Raw genomic sequence first — 18,082 nt, forward strand, 5'->3', positions numbered from 1 at the left:
TAAAGAAAGGTGATTCATGGAGGAAATATTGACTATCATACCTAAGCACTTTAAATCCAAAAATGGAAAAAAAGTACATAAGGATATTCTTCCCTGCTCTAATGGAAACAGTTGTGGAACAGTAAAATGAATTGGTGCTATTCTTACTAAGTTTACTTAGAAGGTTATATTTCATTGTGTGAAGCAAAGTAGTTATCTAGGAGAGACTTCTTAATTTGATGAAGTCAAGGAAATGCAATTATTTAAACAAAACTCATTCTGTCCAGAAAATTGGGAAAACAGTCCAGACACCTGGAACTTCATATGGTATAAGATGGCAAAACATTTGAACAACAAGTGATCTGCTGGAAAAAGAATTTGTAGCAGAAGTCATCATAAATTCAATTGTAGCATGGGAACGAGGCAAAATCAATAAGGTACCAAAAGCCGACAATATTTATTGGGCCTTCTTGTATTCACTTTTACAATTTCAAATTTAGTTTATAAATTGGGAGTCTACAAAGTCCCTCTCCTAATGAGTTTACAGTCTTAATAGATAAGATAACAAAGTATTGTATCCACTCCTATTTTACTATTAGGAATTGGAGGCATACCACCATTAAGGTTATGATGCAGACAACATAAACCCTGAGCCTTAGCAGTATCACAAATCAACCTTTGCAATATCAAAACATGAATCTGAGACTGTGATGACACAGCTCATTCTCCAACAGTGCCTAAACCCCAAAGGGCAGCAACATCGCTAGTCCAAGTGCTGAACATAGAGCAAAAGCATTCTGCTCTGGAAATATAGGCTCTTATGATCCATTTATCCTATATGGCAATGCAGAATTTAGGCACTTCTCTACTCAAATTGCCCCTGAGGCAGTACACTCCAAAGCAGACTGACAAAAGCAGATGCATTCAAGACCACAGTAAGAGAGAATAAGAGCTGTTCCACACAGCCTATCTATTTATCTGGCAGGTGACTTCCTGAGTGGTGTTTCTTCAGCTGCCTGTGAAACCAGAGTTGTTGCATTCAATGTGACATCTCCAGTGGTGGAAAAACCTCTCTGAGAGGAGGCGTGCTTGCCCTTTCCACCCATCCTGAGAAAGCTGTCCTGCTGCCCGACAGAAAGGCAAAAGCCATTTTGCCAGCCACACATGACCAGGCTTAGCAGACAGAGGTTGCCCTAAACTTCACATCTGAGTCTGTAACCATTTCTTGCTCCACTTCTATCAATGCCTGATATGAAGCACATAAATAAATAATAGACATTTAAATAAAGGCACTTCTAGTAAAAAGAAACAACAAACAATCAAAATAAAAAAAACCCAAACAAAATAAATTAAAAAAAAACAAACAACAAAAAGCCCCACCCAAAAGCAAAACAAACAAACCAGAAAACCCCAAACTATTCAAACACCAAAAACAAATAGGAGCTTTGTTTTTCACCACAACGGTAAACTAAGATCCTCCTGAAAGTGTTATTTTTCACAAAATCCTCTGGCTTCTCCTGTGGACTTACTTCTTGACCTTATTTCTCACTGAGAAAGAATTAAGTCAGGGTAAGAAAGAAGTACAAGAATAAAACTGGAGCTACAAAAGAAGGTTAAACTTTCCTTCCTGACCTTTAGCAAAACCATTGCACTGAAATATTTTCAGAATGAGCACTGTGCTTGCTTCTATAAATTGCTAGTGTTAGTTTAAAAAGGTATCTTTTTAATGCCTTGATTTGAAAATATGTTGTTTCCAGAGGTCCAGATATAACGGAAAAAGATGAATTTGGAGCAAGTGCTTTCTCTGGAAGTGTTGGTCTTGAATAGCTTTAACCTGTGATGCTTTATGTGAGGTGATATGGCTCAGCATGAGCTCATGAATGATCAGGAGTATTTAATCACACAGAGCAGGATAAGCAAAGATAAACTGGAGCAAATGAAAATAAGTATTATGTACAGCAATCAAGATCTGTAATTTAAGTCTGCCTTTACTGTGACAGCTTAATGTTTCAAAGGTAGAGGGTTTTTCTAAAATTTCAGGTGAAGTAAGTAAATGTGTACATTCATTTGCTAGAAAGCCCGTGAATTCTAGAAAGCATGTGAACCATACTCATATGACACATGCCAAGATTTCATATTTCCTTACTTCTAAGGAACCCTACAAAATGTGAACAATTATATTTCAGAACTCTCTTTTCTGTCCTTGCAATTAAATTGATCAGCATGTCTCTCAGGTGACTGAAGTTCCCATTAGTTCCAAGTAGTGAAAAAATGTTTACTAAATTAACTTGAAAGAAAACAACATTTAGGAAGTTTCAGAATAATCTCCACCTTAATCCTTAATGTATGCTTTCAAAGAAAGTAAGTTGATGGAAGAAGGGAGAGGGGAATGGCTCAGTTGTGCATGTGGTCCTGAAGGGGAAGAAATTGTTTCATGCTGAGGACTGCTTTGGGGATTCCCTGCCATGATAATTTCATTATGTAGTGGAACAGAGTGGTATTTTTATTTCTTCCAAAAGTCAAATGGATCCATAAGAGTTTTACAGTTCTACAAATTTACAATTTTATTAAACAAATCTGTAAAATTATTTAAAATTTAAAGATATATGACATAGAAATTGAACTCATGAAACTGATGGAAGATGATTTTGGAGGAAAAAAAAAGAAGGCGTGATTTGAAGTAATTATTAAATTCTAATTCCAGATACTTTATTTCTAATCATTTCACGTCTATATTTACCATCTCTTGAGACACTGAGATATACAAAGGCATAGAAATGTAAATATTGTTTTTTTCAGCAATCCTACATAGATTTGAATGATTAATATTTTTTTTCCTCCTTACAACATTTGCCCACAAATCATCAGGCACTGATATTGATCATCACACTTATTCATATTTGTTCAAGCAATGGATAATTCCCTATCAGCTGATATATATACTTCCAAGTAATTGATTTCCAGCACATGAACACTAAAGAGGAACTTGAGGACAGGGTTTTAAGCTTTGTGGTCACGCTTGGGAAAAGTGGAGAATCTTGCATGTAGTCACAGCAGAACTACTGCCTTCTCTAGCACACAGATCCACAGCTCCCTCTGCAAGAAAGAGCTGCCAGCAACTTTGGTCCAAGCTGCAAATATGTCGTCTGTCACCTCTTTGAAATTAGTATTATGCCAAATAACCTGGAGCGCTTGATTTCTTGTAATTCATATATATATATATGTTATTTATTGTTATCTATTATGTTCTTTACATGGGCAAAAGGGAATAGTCTCCCCCGTCAGAAATAAGCACTATTCATGAAGCAGGAAAACTGACAAAATTTTGGGTAAAGTAAGAGGTCTAAAACCAGAGAAGTTGATTTAATGCCTAGCTAGTTGATATAGTATATTCAAACTTGGGTTTACCAAGGGACCTTAGTCTCTTTGCTAGTGCCAGTCACATAATTAACAATAATACATCATATCATGGCACTTTACCCTTGTCCTGCCACTTGTTCATGTTCATAATCATATCAGTAAATGAACCAGTAGCGCAGTTTTGTCAGGTAAAACTCAAATGCCAGAAGGAATAGAGGGTTGCATTCAGATTACTCACAATGGCTTTGAACAACATCATCCATACAATGTTCTCAAAGTTGGAGCTTTCTGGAGGAGTGGGAAAATTTGGATTTCCTCAGTATCAGATCTTACACTTAAATGGTGGATCCTGAATGCATATGCTGTCTACAGAAAGCTGCTTTAATTGTTGAGCTTTCAATGAAAATGTTCTGTTGAGATCAAAACTGTCCAGTTTCGTCTTCCTTCTTACTTTACACTCATTTTTCCTAGGTAAAGTAATGAATATGCCTATCATCATGGGTTTTTTTCTTTTAACTCAATCAGATTTTTATCATTCTTAAAGGGTTCTGTAAAGCATAGTCTAACAATACTCCTCTATCTGCACTGCAGGACTTGTAAATAAATCAGGTACAGAACTTTCAGTAAACCTGATCAATTTACTTCAATATTTTTATGAGAATTTTAGAAGTATCACGTGGATTTTTTGATGACTTTTCCTGTAGGAGATTTTTCTGGGTAAAACATATAAAATGTAATTTTAAAATATAGCTGTTAGAGAGGATTTCTTATTAAAAGATCATTATTTGTCTATTCAAAGATAAGTATTTATAATTTCTATTTTAAGTAATCATGATATTTAAAAACATAAAAGAGCTTTTTGTTGTTCAAAAATCCTTTTTTTTTTAATGCAAATTCAAGTAGCACCTCTTCAGTTCTCTGCTCAGCATGGCTATTCCAAGCCAATTAATTTACTTCACCTCACAGATATTTAACAGATATTTTAATATGTAATACTCCTTTCAAAAACTCCAAAACATCCAAGTTCTCTGAAAAGTTAGAAAGGTAAGAAAAATAAATGTGTAGGTGAATCAAATCTTATTAGAGGATAAGAAAACCCTGTGCCTGGATAAACATTCTATTCATCAGCTACAAATGTAGCTTTAAGAAGTAATAATATCACTACATTAGCATAGAAATACTAAATTTTATTCATGTGCCATGGCATATCTAAAACAACTACAAAGCAGTACCTATGACGCAGATCCTATGGCAAACCCATACTGAAGCTGCAGCTGGAGGCTAGAAGCACACTGTACGACATATAAAATAAGATTGACAGCTATGTTCAGGAGACTGCACCATCCTCTTTCCTTCAAATCTATATTTACTAAAATGAGCACCTAGATTCTCATTTAAGATTATGTATGCCTAGTTTCAGGGTTTTTTTTCCTCTGTAGAGGAATGCTACCATTTGTCTTCAGATTACATTTGTTAAGAGCTATACGTTTTTACAATTTATTATGTTAACCTGAATTGAGAAATACTGTATTTTCAACTAATACCATGGAAGTCATTTGTTCAGTTGATTTTTTGAACACATGTGGCGTTACCTCTAAATGAAGTTACAGCCAAAAATTGTCAGCACATGAAATCTGTCGCAAAGGTTAGTATTGTAAAACTAATTGTACTTTAACTCTTCAAACAAATCAGTTGTGATTAAAGGTTGATAGCTCTACTGGAGGGAGCTGAGTAAGACCGTAGTAGCTACCCAGCAGTTTAATCAATTAACCAGACTTCGAAAAACACCCTGACCTTTTTTTCTTCCTTTTAATTGGGATGATAATCCTCAGATATATAAAAAGTAATTGGTCTTTGTCATGGATTTGAGCCTAGGCTTATGAAGACTTTAAAACCATTTGTTAAAGACAGAAATGTGTTGGAATTTGATTTTTATGTTTGGCTTAGCACTGGGAAGATGTTGATTTGAAATTGGAAGAGAATGCATATCATACAGCTTTTTGCAGTAGTTCAGAATTTTAGATAACTTTGTGCAGTCTTTATTTGGACCCCAATGTTAATCACTCAGCTACCTCACATAATCATGCATTTGAATCTCTGACAACACAACACCTAAAATGAATGTTTTAAAGTACAATTTAGTATGCAGTATAAAAATTTGCTGCCTTTATCATCAGACTGAGACAATTACCATGTAGAACATTTTAGAATCTGATTGCACCACAAATTAAACAGTAAGTGTAGCAGCAAATGGCTGGTGTTTAGAAAGGGCAAAGTTGAAATTTTTTTTTTAAATCTGGATATAATTACTTATGTATAATTCTATAATTGTTATTTAACTAAGCAACTCTCTACTTTGGTCTGGGTTTTTTCTTACTATGTTTATAATGTTGTATCACTGCTGTAAACAGCCACTAATGAAATTTAAGTAATGGTGCAAAATATATTTCATAAACGCACCTGATGCTGTCTCTTGTATTCTAGGTACAAGAAGTCCTCCATTCATGCTGAAACAATATGAACGAGAAGCAAAATTGTATAGCTGTAATATTAGAAGGGACCTTGAAAAATCTCCCGTGTCATCGTCTTACAATGAAGCTTTCCAAACAAACATTTTTCTTAACTGCTCTCGAAAACCACCATGGAAGCAGTTTTGTAACATCCTGCAGTAGCCTGGTCGACTGCCTCACACCATTAAAAAAAATATTAATTTCTGTAGTTGTTTTGGTAAAAATTGAACTGATTCCTACTTGTCCTTTCTTACTATCTTCATTACCACTTTATAGCAAGCCTTTACAATTAGAAGACTGTCTTTCCACTTCTTGCTGCAGACAAGGACAATTTGGTAATTTTTTACTTCCCACACTAACATACTTGCCATGCGTGTTTTTCTTTTGAATACTGTGATAGTTTTGTTCTTTCTTAAAGTGTGATGCTTAAAACTGAATGTGGTATCACAACCAAAGATCACCAGTGTTAAGTAGAGCTGAATAACTGTATTCCCCGTTGTAGAGGGTTGAAAGAAAAGTTCTGTTAAACAGTGCTTGGTATCCATTTGTCTGCTTTGCTCCACTGCCCTATTATGGTCAATGGTAGGGTATGTTGTGTCCATATCTAAGCCTTTTACACATTTTTACATATGCAGACGTATTTGGTTTAGTTTAAATATATTTTTATTGAAAACTTAAGTTGGGACTTTAAATATTTCTCTTAACTGCTTTTTAATGATGTGTTAGCAATAACTTCATGATATATTCCAGAATTTTCTGGGACCAAAGCTGATTAGATTACAGCTCTCTTGTCCCTTCTTTTTTAGCACTTTTGCAGACCGGTTTATGATTTTGGGTTATTCCATTTCCAGTCCTCTAAGGCTTTCCCTACTCATCACATTTTCTGAAAGTACAACTAATACTTCAGATTCTTCAAACAGTGCCATAAACACTGTAAGGTGTTTTCAATAAGCATTGTAACTTAAATAAAATCTTCTCACTGAAGTACTTTTTGACTTTTTCCTTCCAGAATCAGATCTACATCACCATCTTCTTGTTAAACATAACTTTTGCAACCTACTTTTAACTTAGACATTGAAACAAAAGAGCTGAATGCTTCATCTGCTATTTGCTCTTCTTTTCCAATTAGTCTTGGACCCGTATATGTTTTTAGTTTCATTGTTATGTAAATTTAGGGTCTGACCTTTATTTTCATTTATTTATTTTCCTAATACTCTGTAGAATTTCTGGATTTAACCTTACAAATATAAGCTCTTCATTTCTAATCTTATTGAATTACATGACCCACAGCCATAGGACCCTTTCATATGATTTCTTATTGCATTTCAAGTCACTGTTGACACCCTGACGTAGTTAAATGGTCTCTAATCATGTTTTTCATCTTCTTATTTCATTACCTAGTTTGCTATTGTGCATTAATATATTTTCTCTCAGTAATTGCCAGATTTTCTACATTACTTTATCTCTCAGATTATCTTCCCAAATGACCTGCTATATGAGTTTCCCGAGTTCCCTACCCAAGCTTGACTTCTTAATGTAACTTATTTTAAACCCTTCTGTTAAGCTTGTTTCCCTTAGGATACTTCACTTGTTTTGTGATTATTTTCACCCCACACTACAATTTCACCCCATACTACAATACACCTTTGGCATCTCAATAAATTCTCCCTTTGCAACAGAACTAAATCTGTATTAGCTAGCCCTCTTCTAATCTCCTAAACAAAATATACTTCCAGCACATTCCATGATCATGATTGTCAGTCTATAGCCTGTCATTATGTTTCTCCAGCAAATATTTGGTTAAAGTTCTCTGCTGCCACCACATTGTAAGTTTTGAACAGGCAGGGAATTTCATCAAATGCTTCAACAAAGGCCTGTATGGATTACTGCCATTATTCCATCCTTCTTGTTTTCTCTTTTACCAGGAGAAAGAATAGTATCCTCTCAACTTTTAATAAATTCTAAACAGAAACAATGTGGATATATACACAATTTTCCCTTCCTTGCATGGATTTCCTGGAATATCAGCATTCCAGATTAAAAAAAAAATGTTCCCCAGAATTTCTGTGATACTAATCATGTCCTATAAGGAGTTTTACCAAGATTTCTGATCATCCAATCAATTTCCTGTTCTTGTGTTTCACTTCCAACAGATGGCAACTTGAATATTCAGTGTCAGGCTCAAGCCTGCTTTATGAGTCTCTAAACTCTGTATTATAGTAGCAGTTGGTATGCTGCCAAACTCACTTCAGTAACCGAGGCTAAAGGTTGGTGTTATTATTAAGCCTGGATAACTTACAGGGGCTGCACAGAAGGTTGCTAGGAAAAGCAAGTTCACATAGGCTACTCAACTATTGATGTAGCTGAAATGTCTAAGAGACACAACCTCCACTGGAAATTCTAAAGTTGAGAACTGTGTCATAAATTCCACAAGTCCTTTATCATGAATAGAGTTTACCCATTGATAAGAAGTCCAGGTGGTTACATACTCAGCTCTCACAGCATGAAAGAAACACAAAGATGCTTGTTGGGCAGATGTCTAATGGAACTGTCAGACATAATTTTTGGCGTTTTGTGATAAATATACAAATAATTCCTTAGTACACAGAGTTATTGAAGAACAATTTAGGTCATATTCTTATCTTATGTAAATTATCGTTCCTTGGTTTATTTCACAGGTGTTATTACATAATTTCAAAACTTTTACACTGGTGGGGATTTTTTTTTGGTTTTTTTTTGGTTTTTTTATGTTACAGCAAAAGGTTTGCAATTGTGTTGCATGGTACTTGCTTATGTAAATAAAAATTATTTTCTTGCATAAAATGTACTGCTGGACAGCAGCGACCATGACTGCTGTTTACAGATTTGAATCAACTCAGATTAAATCTGAAAAATACCTATTAAGGGTAATGAGAGTTGGATCAACTCTCCATCACAAACAGGGTAGGAAAATACTCTTCAATAAAATGCTGGGAGCTATGTCTAGTGATAAAATATGATTGAAATATAAGACATGAGCTGAAAATACGTTCCCAAGAAGGATTTAATAATAATACTTTAGAAGAACAACACATCACTTTTACAATACATCACTTTTAAAATTTTTTTTATTTTGTACCAAAGTAAAATACAGAAATTACTGCTTCAATAAACTGCATAACTCCCCATCATCTTTGTGGGCATCCATAGGACACTCTTTAATTGAGTGTTCAGTGGTGTAAAACAAAGGTCATCCTAGATGTGCCGTCTCAGATATTACACAAATCCAAATAACTAGTGTTTCCAAACATTAAGGGGGTAATTCTGACTTTGCCAGAAACCCTGGCTGTACCTAGCTGTGTTTCCTGAGGTGGAAAGTAAGAAGATTATAATTCTTGCACACAAAATCTATTTTCTTTTTGCTGGAGAAAGAGGGGAGAAATAATCTGTGCTTGCCTCATACATGGCACAATAAAATTACTCAAAAGAGTATCACAGACCCTGTGCTAGTTTCCGTACTCAGTTTTATCCATTTCTGTCATCCTTTTTCCTCATCTCTCTGATGACTTACATATATGTAGAAGTTATGTCTGCAGAATGGCTGCTTTTCTTCCATATGGCTGTTCGTGTTGTAAGCTTCAGATGCTGGGAAGGGAAGAAGGTGTTTGCAATCTCTTACATCTCTTGGTAGGTGAAAAAGGTGGACATGAAATGTGCCTGAGCTAGAAGTGACCTGAAGCGCAGATAGAGGAGGATAGAAATTTATTAGTGCAATTACACTATGGTATTCTCAAAGAGAAGAGGTAGCAACCTGTAGTATTCACAATGAAATAATTTGAAGCACTGACAACAGAACAAGCTGTGCCATAGGTAGCATATGAGTACTAGATACAGAGAAAAAAAATACCTTTCTCTCTAATCAGGAATATTTTGAAACAGTAGCTGAGAAACAGCTTACAACCAGATGGCAAAATCAGTTCTTTGAAACATGCAGCCAGCTCAGGTCTTTAATAGTGGGAGCAATTACATTTTGCTGCGTTCAAATAGCTGTGGTTAAAATTGCATCAGCATTTCTATTGTAACTCCACACTTCCGTGGGCTTATAACTTAGCTGTACATGCTGGGAGTTTTTGTTGGTTTCGTTTTGCGCTGAAGGCTAGCTTTCTTATGCAATTTCAATAGCAAAATATTTAACCTTATTAAATACAGAGATTTAGAAACAAACTGTAACACAGTTAGTGTGGTCTGACTGTTTCTATTCAAAGTGTGCTTTGAGCACATATGATAAGAGGTGAAATATGAGTTTTAGTCAATGATAGACAACAACAAGTGAAACTTTGTGTATCTGTCAATGCATCTGTATTTGTAAAGTCAGTAAAGTATGTGTGATTCCACTTTAAATGTGTTTTAAAATCAACTAAAGTAAGACTAAAAGATTGGCTTGAGACAAAGCTTTATACAGGTGAACAGATGGCTAAAGCAGAATTGTAAGTATCTTTTTAAAATACTGCTATTTCATGAATCATAGAATCATTAGTTTGGAAAAGACATTTGACATCATCAACTCCAGCCATATCTATCTACTACTAAATCATGTCCCCAAGCACCTCATCTACCCTCTTGTTCCAGTGCTTGACAACTCTTTTGGTGAAGAAATATTTCCTAATGTCCAATCTAAACTTCCCTTCAAGCATCTTGAGGCCATTCCCTCTTGTCCTATCACCTATCACTTGGGAGAAGAAACTAACACCCACCACTCTGCAATCTCCTTTTAGGTAGTTGTAGAGAGCTATAAGGTCTCCCCTCAGCCTTCTCTTCTCCAGCTGAAATAACCCTCGTTCCCTCAGCCATTCCTCATAAGACTTGTTCTCCAGCTCCTTCACCAGCTTCATTGCTCTTCTCTGGACATACTTCAGGACCTCAATGTCTTTCTTTTAGTGAGGGGCTCAAAACTGAACACAGTATTTGAGGTGTGGCCTCACCAATGCAGAGCACAGGGGGAGAATCACTCCCTGGTCCTATTGGCCACACCGTTTCTGATACAAGCCAAGATGATATTGGCCTTCTTGGCCACCTGGGCACACTGTATACTCATGTTCAGAGAGCTGTTGACCAACACTCCCAAGTCCTTCTCTGCCAGGCAGCTTTCCAGCCACTCTTCCCTGAGCCTGTAGTGCTGAACAGGGTTTTTGTGTCCCAAGTGCAGGACTCAGCACTTGGCTTTGTTAAACCTCATCGCATTGGCCTCAGCCCATTGATCCAGCCTGTTCAGATCCCTTTGAAGAGCCTCCCTACCCTCCAGCAGATGGACGCTTCCTCCCAGTTTAGTGTAATTGCAGACTTGCTAAGGGTGCATTCGATCCCCTCACCCAGGTCATTGATAAAGATATTGAACAGGACTGGACCCAGCACCAAGCATTGGGGAACACCACTTGTGTCTGGCCTCCAACTGGATTTAACTACATTTAACGCAACTCTCTGGGCCTGGCTATCAAGCCAGTTTTTAGCCCAGCAGAGGGTGAACCTGCCCAGGCAGTGGTAGCCAGTTTCTCAAGAAGAATACTGCGAGAAACTATGTCAAATCCAGGTATAATACATCCACAGCCTTTCCCTCATCCTCCAAGAGGGTCACGTTGTCATAGAAGGTGATCAAGTTGGTTTGACAGGACCTGCCTTTCATAAACCCATGCTGAGTGGGCCTGATCACCCAGTTGTCCTATGTGTGCTGTGAGACGGCACCAAGGATAACCTGCTCCATGACCCTCCATGGCACTGAGGTCAGACTGACAGGCCCATAGCTTCCCGGATTCTCTTTCTGACTCTTCTTGTAAATGAGTATAACATCTGCCAGCCTCCAGTGCAATGGAACTTCCCCAGTCATCCAGGACTGCTGGTAGATGATGGAAAGAGTTTTGCTAAGCACCTCTGCCAGCTCCCTTAATACCCTCAGGTGAATCCCGTAGACTTGCGAATGTCATATCGGCCCAGCAGGTCTCTAACTATTTCCTCTTGGATCAAGGGAGCTTTATTATGCTCTTCCTCCCTGAGTACTGGCGTGTGAGGTTAGGTACCCAGGGAGCAACTTACTTTATGATTAAAGACTGAGGCAAAGAAGGCAGTAAGCACAACAGCCTTATCATCATCCTTTGTCACTGTTGTCCCTCTCTCCGTCCAGTAAAGGATGGAGATTCTCCTTAGCCCTTCTTTTGTTATTGATATATTTGTAGAAGGACTTTTATTATCTTTCACAGAATGGGCCAAACTAAATTCTAATTGGTCTTTAGCACTTCTGTTTTCTCTCTACATGGTCTCACTTCATCTTTGTCCTCTCGAGTTGCCTGTCCCTTCTTCCAGAGTTTGTATGCTTTCCTGTTTTTCCTGATTTCCACCCAGAGCTCTCTGCTCAGCCAGGCTGGTTTTCTTTCCTGCTGGCTCATTTTCCAGCACATGGGGATGGCTTCCTCTTGTGCTGCCAGGAATTTCTTCTTAAGAAGCATCCAGCCCTCATGAGCTACTTTGACCTTAAGGACTGTCTCCCATGGAACTTGACTGAGCAGCCTTCTGAACTGTCCAAAGCCTGCCCGCTGGAAGTCAAGGTGGCTGTTCTACTGACCCCCTTCCTTGCTTCTCCTAGAACTGAGAATTCTATCGTCTCCTCATCACTGTGCACCAGGCATCCTCCAACTGTCATGTCTCCCACAAGTCCCTGTCTGTTAATGAACAGCAGGTCCAGTGGGGCACCTTCCCTAGTAAGCTCGCTCACCAATTGTGTTAGGAAGTTGTCTTCCACACACTCCAGAAACCTCCTAGACTGTTTCCTCTCTGCTGCATTATACTTGCAGTAGACATCTGGTAAGTTGAAGTCTCCCACAAGGAGACATGAAGAATGTATAGGAATTAATATCTGATTGAGGTACAAGTTTTCCAGATGGAAGATAGCAGGTAATTGTTTGAGAAAGCTAACATATGTACCTCCTCCACTTCAGTCAGCTCTGGCTGACACTGAGGATGCATTCTCTATTACATGGCACAACAGGAGTTGTGGGGCTGTTTTCCTGTTGTGGCTGTAGAGAGCTCTATGATTAACTGCAAGATTGTATCACGAATTACTTATCCAAAGATTTATCATATATTCTAAAATACATATTTTAGGACTCAGGTAATAGCTGTTTTGTCCAAAATCCACATTTACTAAGTGCATATGATTTTTTTATGATATTACGGTTGTATTAAAAATGACTTTGTAGTAGCATTCTTCACAGTATCTATGTTAGCCAAAATTGTGGTAACCACAATTTACATTTGTGTAGTTGCTTCTATCCTGTGGTATCTCTGAGTTGTTTACAAGCATTAATAATATTTGGGTTAGTGGTTGTTTGGTTTAGTTTAAAAAAGAGCCTAATCACATGTTTACATTACATTAGTTTTGCACTTTGAGGCATTTCTGGTGTGCCTTGCCATTGCTAAAAATAACTGGTATACATTATTTTCATTTTATTGCTGTTATTTCCATTAAAAACCATTGCCAAAATAGTTTAAATCAAATATTTCCAGCTTTAAAATATCTCTTTTTTATTCTTTAGTTCTGTTCTAGCAGTAGCAGTAACAGTGGCAGCAGCAGTTGTCGCCACATGTTGAGAAGATTGTGAGGCTTGAGAGATCTCCGGAGGTTTGCTGTCCCCACAGCCATTCAAACCATGGGGAACTGCATCTAACTGGCCCTGGGGAGTGTCAGTGACCAGGGCCACCATGAACGGCTTATGCAGACTGGGAGAGGTGTCTGAGAGGCAGTGGCATGGCAGTTTGCTTGGCAGTTTGTGCAAGAAGGGCCGCCCACTCTGCCAGTTGTCAAGCTGCTGCCTGCTCTGCTTACCCACAAGCTTAGGCTGCACCACTGATGGTCAGTTAGCTGTTGCCTGTGCAAACCTATCCAGAAGCTTGAAGCCTCCAGGGAATTAGAAAGGTTTGTCAAGTAGTGTTTAATCTTTGGAAGTGTGATGGTGAACACCAAGCAAAGGCTGTGCTCTGCAGCAACCTGATCGATGCAGCAACCTCATCTACCTAGCCAGGCTAACCTGGGACAATTGGAGTTGGCCACTCAGACAAAGCTACATGTCAAGTAATATGCTGCCCAGGTGGAAGACTGCAAACTACCCTGTGTTCCTGGGTGCAGAAGTGTGAGATCTTCACCTGTGCAAGTTGTGCTCTGGTGGAGTCACTCAGGCAGAGGCTGGAGGAGACCACATCATGAATACAATAAAAGATGCAAAAGGATGTGATGGGTGACTCTCTGCTGAGAGGCACAGAGGCACCCATTTGCTGGCCTGATCTACAGTCAAAGGGAGTTTGCTGCTTGGGCAGGAGCCAAGATCTGGGATGTCACAGGGAAACTGCCACAAGTGGTTAAAAGCACAGACAGCTCTCCCCTGCTTCTTTTCTATGTGGGCATCAATGGCATGGTAAAACATAACCTGGGCAAAACTAGTCAGGACTTTAGAGCCCTGGTAGCACAAGTGAAGGGAACAGGGGCCCAAGAAATATTGTTCTTTATCTTACCAGTCAGGGACAGAGGTGCAGGCAGAAGTGGACTCATCATGCAGATAAACACCTAGCTTTATGGCTGGTGTCATCAGCAGGGCTTTGGCTTCTCTGATCATGGGATGTTCTTTGATGAACATGAATTACTGGGGAGAGATAGGTTCCACATACTTTGAAGAGGAAGAAGCATCTTTGCTGGAAGATTGGCTGACATAATGAATTTCATGTTGGACTAATGGACTTGGCAAGGGTTGAGAGGGAGTGTCAAAAGATATGAGAACTTTAAACGAGTTATTTAAAAAGAACATTTTTTGGCAGGGTTGGGTTAATTGCCCTAAGATATGACGTCATACTTTGGTTTGCTGATTAGATTCTTCTTCATTTTCTCCTCACTGAAATGCTCCTCCTTCCTTCAGAAATTCATTGCTACAATCTATATATTTGCCTCGATGTGACAAAGAAATATATTCTGACAAAAATTATGTTAGACATTTACTTCTAAGCTAATTTTTTTATTTCCAGAGCATTTGTTGTATAATATTCCTTTCACAATATTATCTTTCACCAACGTCAGATGCTTTAAAAGTCTACAACATATTTACTTAATTCTTTTGCAACTGTAATGGATATCAAAACTAGAACAGGCAAGTTGTTTTTGATTAAAGGTGGAACACAAGTAACAAAAAGCAAATGAATTAGGGCATAAAACCTTAGTTCTACTGCTGAACTGACCCCTCGTACAGCTATTATGTTTTACTATGGGTCCTGGTAACAAAGCAGAGTATTAGTTGCTTAGTCAAGGTATCTGATTAATTGGTATGAATTAGATAATGACTTGATTTCTTGTGCTTATAATAGCTGCCATTACAGGAAAGATTGGCTTGTTGTCAGCCAGCAGTATTAGCTTTCCCTGAATTAAAGATCATAAAAGAGCACTTAGTTTGATTTATTTTATTAATCAAAACCATATTTGTTTTATAAAGTTCTCATGTTCTTGCATTTGATATCTGCAATCTGATGAGAATCTTTCAGCCTTTAAAACCTTCAACATCTTGAAGAATTGTTCTTGGATACTGCTGGCACTCTCTTCAGAAAACACCTTAAACGTAGCCTTGAAATTCTACAAGCAGAAGCAAAGCTTACTTAATTTCTGATAAAAGTAAAAATTATAAACAATTGATGATGTCAGTAAGGTTTTACAGGGACATGGCTGTTGACTACAAACTGGAAGATCTGGGCCTACATTTCCACTATTCTATTTCAACTAACTAACTTTGTAACTGCTAAAATTTCCATTGACCTATGCAAAACATTTTGTATTATTAAAGGTCTCAATTAACTTAAGGTCCATTTTATTAAGATAAAAGGCATTTTTACTGAATTATAAAGAATGTAAAGTTTGTCGTGTACTTTTGTCCTGTACTTTTACCTAAAGTCACACTAACATTTCTCAACAAAATATTGCAAGTAATTAAAAAGACTTCTGTACCATGACTTAATAACAGAGATAATTGAGTAATAAGCCTATGGTTAGATAATACTGCTGAATCACAAAGATTTTTTTGAAGAATGGAACAATAGCTGAAGTTCCAGATTCAATAGGCAGTTATTCTCAGGAAAAGGGAAATTTACATGACATAATAAGAATTTAAAACAAAGCATTTAAAACAAAACATTGAACATTAATTACCTAATGCATTGCACTGAGACAAAGTAGCAATCGCGTAGCTGTAGATTGTCTAAGAATATAACATACTTTTCAGTTCTTGCTCCGAACGTATATGATTGTCAGGAACCATTTTAACAATTACGCTATGCCTTAGTCCCTGTTTTGAAAAAGGTCAGTGGCATATATTTATGTATTATTTTTGTAACAAGGATTTGATGTTCTTGAAGTTGAAGAGTTATTTTGTGTGTGTGGAAAGGATTATTTTGAAAATTACAGTGCAAACATTAACAATAGATTTACTGGAAGTATTACATTCTATGCTAATAAGAATTGTGTTAGTAAAATTTCCAAGCCACCTGCTCAGAAAATGTCTTGTTACATGATGTCAGTTATGTCACTTTTAATTTCAGTAGTTAGGTAGACAAAAGGCAAAGAAAAACAATTTCCTTTACAAACTTTGAATTTATAAGGATTTTTGTTTCCAGAAGGTAAGTATAGCTGACATGACGAATGAAATGCCTGAGTTCTAAGGAATTTGTTGCTGAAATAATCACATTTTATTTCTGAGCAATAAATTCCTTTTTGTAAGACTGTAATTTCTCCAGGCAGGGGAAGCTTATTGATACATTTGAAATTGTGTTCAATCTGTCTTACCTACCTATTCACTTGTTTGACCCACATCAAGGCAAGCAGTCTATATAAATGTTGGTGTCTGAGATTTTCCATTCAATTTTATCATAAATTAAATCAATATAGAAAAATGAATACAGAGATGTGAGGAACAGACTGTGTGAAAAGATGAAAAACTCTAGTTCTAAATTAGTCATTGCTATTGCATACTGCGGCACTACACCATATCTTTACGTTTCCTGGATGACAACTAAGATGGGAATAAATGCAAGTGAAAAGAACACCAGCAAAGTGAAGGTTGTGAACATGAAATGTACTGGGTTTGGTTGGGGTGGAGTTAATTTTCTTTACATTAATCTATGTTGTGCTCTTTAGGTTGATGACAAAAGCAGGGTTGATAATACAACACCGTTTTAGCTGTTGCTGACCCGTACTTGCACAGTGTCAAGATCTTCTGTTTCTCACTCTGGCACCCAGTGAGCAGGCAGGGAGTGGAGAAGAGGCTGGAAGTAGACCCAGCTGGGAGAGCTGAGCAAAACTGACCAACAAGATACTCCATGCCATATAACATCATGCTTAGAAACAAAACTGAGTGAGATTTCTTTTCAAAAGAAAGCCACTGTTTGGGGACTGGATGGGCATTGATCTGCTGGTGGTTATTGATTGCTTTTGCATCGCTTGGATGTTTTTCTTTCCCCGATTCCCTGACTTACTGAACTGTTCTCAACTTGACCCATGAATTTCCTGGCTTTTCACCCTCCTAATTCTCTCCCACATTCCACTGGGGGGATGAGTGAGTGACTTGGTAGGGGCTTAGCTGCCATCCAGGGCACCAAGGTAAGAGTAACTGCAAAACAAGAATAAGCAGTCTTTAATGTAATTTTTCCTCCTCTATCTTTTAAAATGGGTGGGAAAATCTATGCCAAGTAGCTATGGATGAATCCCAGAACTCTTGCTAAAGAACTACTTATGTTATTAGATCTTACCTTTTAATTTTAAATCTTAATAAGAATTTTGCCCGACAGAAGACTTAAGGACTTGGCTGCAAATATAGGGCAACATTATATATGACATTTTAAAAATGTGGATGTGATGGAAATTAAACTTCTGGCAATTTCATTGTGCTTAATTCCACTGGCAGATAAGTATTAAAGTTTGCTTTCAATGACAAATCTACATCACTGAAAAGAAAAAAGGAACATGCTACAAATTCGGAGCATTGCTTGTCCATACTTTTTAAATTTTAACTGTGTTTGGTTTATTGGTATTTTTCAAGAAGATTCCCAAGCATAATTTGGGGAATAGCACATGGAAAAGACCATTCACAACAGGCAGCATGGATAAGTCTGTAATGATTTACCGTGTGTGTGATACTTAGTGTGTAATCCCTCAGCACTATCCATTTCCACAGTCAAGC

This window comes from Phaenicophaeus curvirostris, chromosome 1 (genome assembly GCF_032191515.1).
Source record: "Phaenicophaeus curvirostris isolate KB17595 chromosome 1, BPBGC_Pcur_1.0, whole genome shotgun sequence".
NCBI classification, from domain to species: domain Eukaryota; kingdom Metazoa; phylum Chordata; class Aves; order Cuculiformes; family Cuculidae; genus Phaenicophaeus; species Phaenicophaeus curvirostris.